The sequence below is a fragment of the Triticum dicoccoides genome, chromosome 4B, assembly GCF_002162155.2.
Source record: "Triticum dicoccoides isolate Atlit2015 ecotype Zavitan chromosome 4B, WEW_v2.0, whole genome shotgun sequence".
NCBI lineage: Eukaryota > Viridiplantae > Streptophyta > Magnoliopsida > Poales > Poaceae > Triticum > Triticum dicoccoides.
Window position 1 is genome coordinate 16022898 of NC_041387.1, and position 7999 is coordinate 16030896.

Genomic DNA, 7999 nt, shown 5'->3' on the forward strand with positions numbered 1-7999 from the left:
CCATAGATTGGTTCGGGGTGATGGCCAAAGTGTATAGGTCCTGGAATTCCAACAGAGGTTGGGATCTAACCCAATAGTCAAGCCACAATCTAGCCGAACGACCATCCCCGATGATGAACTTGGCCCCCTTGGCGAAAGCCGGGCGATCGCTTGGAGGTCGTTCCAAAAAGGTGAGCCCCTTGCTGCACCTTTGAAAAAGTTCCCGTTTGGGAAGTATTTGGCCCGCAATAGATCGACCCACAGTCTTGCCGCCCCTTGGGATATCTTCCAAATCCACTTACACATAAGTGCTATGTTGAGAATTCGCATGTTTGTGATCCCGAGTCCCCCCAAATCATTGGGGCGGCAAAACGCAGCCCACTTAACCATGTGGTATTTTCTCTTTGGCCCCGATCCTTCCCAGAAGAACTGCGACCGCGGCGTGTCCATCTTGGCATGAACACCTTCAGCCAAGAGGAAGAGGCCCATCGTGAACTGGGGCAACGAGGAGAGGCTCGAGTTCGTGAGAACCAACCTGGCTGCGGAGGAGAGAAATTTCCCCTCCACGGGCAGACCCACCCACCCACCTTGGTCCAAAGCGGAGCCCAGCAATCGATCGTGATGCGCTTGGCGTCTAAAGGGAGACCAAGGTAAGCAAATGAAAGCTTGCCAACTTTGCAGTTGAGCAAGTCTGCAATGCGCTGGCCCTCATCCGCTTCTAAGCCCATGGGCAGAACTTCGCACTTGTGGAAGTTGATTTTGAGCCCGGACATGAGCTCGAAGCTTAGAAGAAGGGCTTTGACGGTGGCCACGCTGTGGAGGTCAGGCTGGAACAACAGTAGCGTGTCATCCACGTACTGCAGGTGGGAAATCCCCCCTGGGATTAGATGTCCCAACACACCTTTGATATGTTCAGCCTCGGTGGCTCTCCGCAACATTGCAACCAACACGTCAACGACAAAATTGAACAAAATCGGGGACATGGGGTCACCCTGACGCAATCCACGTTTGTTCCAGAAGAAGTGCCCTACTTCTCCACTAATCGAGACTGCAGTTTGCCCCCCCCCCCCCGAGACCAACTGCATAACTCGATGAACCCAAACAAACAAGAAACCTTGGCTGATGAGAACTTGTCGCAAAAAGTCCCAATTGACGTGATGGAACGCTTTTTCGAAATCTAGTTTGAGGAGAATGGCCAATTGGTTTGTACGTTTCAGCTCGTGTAGGGTTTCTTGTAATCTAACGGGCCCTCCAGAATGTGTCGGCCGCGGATGAAGGCCGACTGCGTTCGACTAATGGTGTGATGGGCGATCAGGGTGAGGCGGGTGGCGCAAGCTTTAGCACAAATTGTAAGGGCATATTTATCCCTTAGTAGTTTTGGTGATTGATGACAATGCTTTTGCGGACTAATCGTGTGCTTTGAGCTTTTCAGATATATCATGACTTAACGCAAGACGATTTGCTGCCCCTCGAAGATTATTGAAGACGATGTTTCTCTACGTTTCTTTTCGGTGGATTTGAGTCGTAGGAAAGCCATACTATTAAGAGGGGGTCCGCGTTGGAAAGGTTTGGGTGGAATCTCACGTACACACATTCATTTTGCACCGCCTTTCCTTTGGCTCTTTGGAGTTTTCTCCATCTCACCATGTCTCTGTAGAATGAAGGACTCCTAGTGTTGCTATTCATAGGCTGGCAGTAGTACTGCTCCCCAGAGCGGTACTACCGCAGGCACCAGCGGTAGTACTGGGCTCCGACACGGTAGTACCATGGGCGCCCATGGTAGTAACGCTTATTCTGAGCGGTAGTACCATGAGCTCTGGCCTGGCGCTGCTGCGCTAGCAGTAGTAGGGGCGGATGTAATTTTCTACATCCGCGTCCAACGCGGTAGTACCGTGCTCTGGCGCGGTAGTACCGTGTTGGACTTTTGCATAGATAAAATCTCAGCGGATGTAGTCACGGATGTAATTTTTTATATCCATGCCTACTGATACGTCTCCAACGTATCTATAATTTATGAAGCATTCATGCTATTATATTATTTGTTTTGGATGTTTATGGGCTTTACTGAGCACTTTTATATTATTTTTGGGACTAACCTATTAACCGGAAGCCCAGCCCATATTGTTGTTTTCTTGCCTATTTCAGTGTTTCGAAGAAAAGGAATATCAAACGGAGTCCAAATGGAATGAAACCTTCGGGAAAGTTATTTTTGGAACGGAAGCAATCATAGTTTAAAAAGGTGCATTGCCCATGGATGGCATGATACGCACGTAGTGCATGTATCGTCTGGTAATGTCGTCCATATAACAATGCTCGTAAAATATACACTGGTCTCTCAAATTACACGCGTAACCCGCTGGTTTTACTTACAGACCTCGGGCCTTCTGATGACGAGTAAATTACACTTGTATGTTAATACAGGTTTGAAATAAACCAGAGCTACCAAGCGCGGCCTTACCGTTTCATGCCGTCTCAGTTTCTCGAAGGTGCTCATAGGTGTCTGATGATCCTGGCTTCCTGAATGAGCAGCGGGTGCTGTATCAGACCTTCGTAGGGCCCGTGAGGCCCTCTCCGTTGTCCTTCGAGTTGTTGCGCTCGCCGTGGCGCCGAGCATTGTTAACATGGTCAACGAACATGAGGATTCAGGAGATGACTTTATTTTGACTGGATGACACTAGGGACCCACTAGGGCCATAGCCGTACGTACGCAAGTGCCTCCTTATTATGTACAACTATATTTTTTTGCTTTCTCCTGGTTTCCTGACATCACGGTCCCACACCATTGTCAACCTATGTAGTCAATATAAACAAGAGAATTGCACAAGGTACGGCCGACAGTTGGGACCAAGCAGCTCGAGCAGTATTTGTGTTTTTGAGGCGTGAGCACTGCAGAGTTTTTCTTGACGATGATTTCGTTGTTGTTCAGAGGAGAGCAGGGTATTAACTGGGCGGGCTGTGGCCCGTCTAGCCCAGGCCAGATATCCAGTCCAGATACTACTTTTTTCAAGATGAAAATGGCTAGCCCAGCTATACGTCTTTTTGAGGAATACCCAGGCAAGGTCAACTTGTTATTCTCCGTCCCGCTGGGCTGCAAATCTTTCCTAGGAGGGATGCATTAGGCTTAACAGGAAAATGGGCTTTAAAAATAATAAATGGGATGTAATTATAAAAACTGGGCAGTAACTATAAAAAAATGCACCAAACACGAAATTAGTTTATAAAATATCATTTATGGATTTTGAAAATCTTAAATTTTCATTGTTGCACGCGCAATGTTTCGTTGGATTTTTATGTAATACAAATTTATATTTAATTTGACTAGAAATTTCGGGATAAAAATATTTCGGATCCCATCAAAATGTGGGAATTTTTATTGAATTCTGTCTTCAACGGTTGGTTGAAATTATTAATCGTTGTCCTAGCTAGAAAATGGGCTGTACTTTTAACAAACTGTAAATGGGCTGTTATAAATTCCATTAGAATTCAAAAATGGGCTGTACATTCTTACAAAATGCAAATGGGCTATAAGTTCTCTGCCACACACTTGTGGGCCTACTAAGTGATGCGTCCCCTAAAAAAATAAGTTGACGTGTATGCAAGGCTTTGTCAACTTATTATAGTCAACACACAGTTCTAGCAGCAGTGGCCGTTGGATGTCTATTCAATGATGTCGTGCTTCTTCAATCTCGGATATTCTTAGCTTCGGCCGCCCAAAAAATGATTCCTCCCCCTGACATCCGGGGTGCACCATTTTGGAGGCTGACCTGTGGGCCTACTAAGTTGGAGCGTACCAAGAGCTTTGTCAACTTAGTCAATATAAACGATTCTAGCTTCAGTGACCGTACGATGTCCATCCAACGGCCGTAGTGCTTCTTCAACCTCTGGTCTTCTTGGTCCAGCCGCCCAAAGCAGCGCCGGTCGTGCCGCCTGCTCCTGCCTCCCGTGGCCGGTTGTGCTGCCGCGGAGGCCTCACCACCCCCATACTACTCCCACCGCTGGCCAGGCCATCCCTCCACTCCACTCACCCACACCCCCTATTATTCTGCGGCGACGCCAACCTCACACCGCAGCCGAACCAGTGAACCCTCGTACTCCTCTCTGCGCGGGATTCCACTGCTGCGTCTTCCTCGGCTCCGCGTCGTCCCCTTCCTAGGCGTCGCTGTTGTCCACCGCCCTGGTGCTCTCGGCGCGGCGTGGTCAACGACCGACTTCCATCGGAAGATTACTGTACGTGGAGAGGCTGACAGCTGGGTCCATGGCGGCCGCAAGAAAGTGCCTCCTTATTAAGCGTAAAATAATTATTCCTCCACCTGACAGCAGGGACCCACCGGACGGGCCACCTTATTTCATGAAAAAAATGTTTCCCCCCTGACTGCTGGTACCCACCGGACGGGCCACCGTATTTCGCGAAAAAAACGTTCCCCCCGCTGTCAGCTCGGACCCACCGGAAGTGCCTCTTTATTACGCACAAAAAATGAATACTCCCTCTGCTAGCTGGGACTCACCTTGGTGGGAAGTTGACTTATGGGCCTACTAAGTTGATGGGGACGGAGGGCTTTGTCAACTTAGTCAATATGAACGATTCTAGCTCCAGTGACCGTATGATGTCCATCCAACGGCCGTAGTGCTTCTTCAACCTCTGGTCTTCTTGCTCCAGCCGCCCAAAGCAGCGCCGGTCGTGCCGCCTGCTCCTGCCTCCCATGGCCAGCTGTGCTGCCGCGGAGGCCTCACCGCCTCCATACTACTCCCACCGCTGGCCAGGCCATCCCTCCACTCCGCTCACCCACACCCCCTGTTATTCTGCGGCGACGGCAGCACAACCGAACCAGGGAACCCTCGTACTCCTCTCCACGTGGGCATCCACTGCCGCGTCTTCCCCGGCTCCGCGTCGTCCCCTTCCTAGGCCTCGCCGTTGTCCACCGCCGTGGTGCTCTCGGCGCGGCATGGTCAATGTGGTCAACGACCGAATTCCATCGGAAGAATATTGTACATGAGGAGGCTGATAGCTGGGTCCACGACAACCGCGAGGAAGTGCCTCCTTATTAAGCGGAAAATAATTATTCCTCCACCTGACAGCAGGGACCCACCGGACGGGCCACCAGTATTTTGCGAAAAAAATGTTTGCCCCTGACTGCTGGGACCCACCTGACGGGCCACCGTATTTCGCGAAAAAATGTTCCCCCTGCTGTCAGCTCGGACCCACCGGAAGTGCCTCCTAATTACGCACAAAAAAATGAATACCCCCTGCTAGCTGGGACCCACCTTGGAGGGAGGCTGACTTGTGGGCCTACTAAGTTGATGGGGACGGAGGGCTTTGTCAACTTAGTCAATATAAACGATTCTAGCTCCAGTGACCGTACGATGTCCATCCAACGGCCGTAGTGCTTCTTCAACCTCTGGTCTTCTTGCTCCAGCCGCCCAAAGCAGCGCCGGTCATGCCGCATGCTCCTGCTTCCCGTGGCCGGATGTGCTGCCGCGGAGGCCTCATCGCCCCCTACTATTCCCACCGCTGGCCAGGCCCTGCGGCGATGGCAGCCTCACACCGCAGCCGAACCAGTGAACCCTTGTACTCCTCTCCGCGCGGGCTTCCACTGCCGCGTCTTCCCCGGCTCCCCGTCATCCCCTTCCTAGGCCTCGTCGTCGTCCACCGCTCTGGTGCTCTCGGCGCGGCATGGTCAACATGGTCAAGGAACGACTTCCATCGGACATGGACTGTATGTGGAGAGGCTGACAGCTGGGTCCACGGCCGCAACAAGGAAGTGCCTCCTTATTACGCGGAAAATAATTATTCCTCCACCTGACAGCGGGGACCCACTGGACGGGCCACCGTATTTCGTGAAAAAAAGTTTCCCCCCTGACTGCTGGGACCCACCAGCTGCATCTTCGCACGCCAGGAAGTGCAAACAACAAAACAAACAACAACAAAGCCTTTAGTCCGAAGCAAGTTGGGGTAGGCTAGAGGTGAAACCCATAAGATCTCGCAACCAACTCATGGCTCTGGCACATGGATAGCAAGCTTCCACGCACCCCTGTCCATAGCTAGCTCTTTGTCGATACTCCAATCCTTCAGGTCTCTCTTAACGGACTCCTCCCATGTCAAAATCGGTCGACCCCGCCCTCTCTTGACATTCTCCGCACGCTTTAGCCATCCGCTATGCACTGGAGCTTCTGGAGGCCTGCGCTGAATATGCCCAAATCATCTCAAACGATGTTGCACAAGCTTCTCCTCAATTGGTGCTACCCCAACTCTATCTCGTATATCATCATTCCGGACTCGATCCTTCCTCGTGTGGCCACACATCCATCTCAACATACGCATCTCTGCCACACCTAACTGTTGAACATGTCGCCTTTTAGTCGGCCAACACTCCGTGCCATACAACATTGCGGGTCGAACCGCCGTCCTGTAGAACTTGCCTTTTAGCTTTTGTGGCACTCTCTTGTCACAGAGAATGCCAGAAGCTTGGCGCCACTTCATCCATCCGGCTTTGATTCGATGGTTCACATCTTCATCAATACCCCCATCCTCCTGCAACAATGACCCCAAATACCGAAAGGTGTCCTTCCGAGGTACCACCTGGCCATCAAGGCTAACCTCCTCGTCCTCACAGCTAGTAGTACTGAAACCGCACATCATGTACTCGGTTTTAGTTCTACTAAGCCTAAACCCTTTCGATTCCAAGGAAGTGCGTCCAGAAAAAAACTATTTGCCCCCCTGACTGCTGGGACCCACCAGCTACATCTTCGCACGCAAGGAAGTGCGTCCGGGCAAAAAAAATGGTTCACCCCCTGACTGCTGGGACCCACTAGCTACATCTTCGCATGCAAGGAAGTGCGTCCGGGCAAAAAAAAATGATTCACCCCCCTGACTGCTGGGGCCCACCAGCTACATCTTCGTAGGCAAGGAAGTGCCTGACAGTCGAGACCCACCTGGTCGAAGCGTACGTAGCGTTGTCATTCTGGTCGCGAACGTGTATGTACATACTAGTCGATGTAGAGGCGTGCACATGTCGTAGTAGAGGCGCGCACGTGTCGTAGTAGAGGCGCGCACGTAGCATGTACACGTACGTACATCAGCGAGGGTGCAAGAAAGAAAATACGACCACGTACGTACATACGGGCAGGGTCTCGAACGCCTACTCATGCATACGTACATGGCTGGGTCGGAACGGAGAAACAACGTCATCGTCGTGTTCATGGGGAGCCAACGGAATGCGTCGTGTTCATGGGGAGGCAACGGAATGCTCGTGTTCATCGGGAGGGAATGGAACGCGTGGGAGCCAACCGGCTTGGACGGAACAGGTGATGGAAACGAGGCCTGGCGTACCGCACAACAGAGGAAACGGACCTCCTACGTTCGGAACGGGGTCCTGTTGATCGGGAGGGGTGTGGCATACCGCAAAACGGAGGAAACAGACCTCCTACGATCGAAACGGGGGTCCTGTTGATCGGGAGGGGTGTGGCGTACCGCAAAACGGAGGAAACGGACCTCCTACGGTCGAAACGGGGGTCCTGTTGATCGAGAGGGGTGTGGCGTACCGCAAAACAGAGGAAACGGACCTCCTACGGTCGAAACGGGGGTCCTGTTGATCGGGAGGGGTGTGGCGTACCCTAAAACGGACGAAACGGACTTGTGTTGGAGCGCTACAATCGAAACGGGGGTCCTGTTCATTGGGAGGGGTGTGGCGTACCGCAAAATGGGACTCCACGGGATACTATTCATCTCCACCGTCGACCTCCTCCAGCCTCCATGGGCTACCGTCGACCTCCTCCAGCCTCCATGGGCTCCTTTTCATCCAGCCTCCACCGCGCGCTACTCCACCGGCTACTGTTCAACCACCCCTCCACCGTCTATTGTTCATCCAGCCCTGCACCGTATACTGTTCATCCAGCCATCCACACCATGGGGTCCTGTTCAACCACCCCTCCACGGCCACCCCTCCACCGTCTACTGTTCATCCAGCCCTCCACACCACGGGGGCCTGTTCATCCAGAGGCAACGCCACGGCTCACTGTTCAT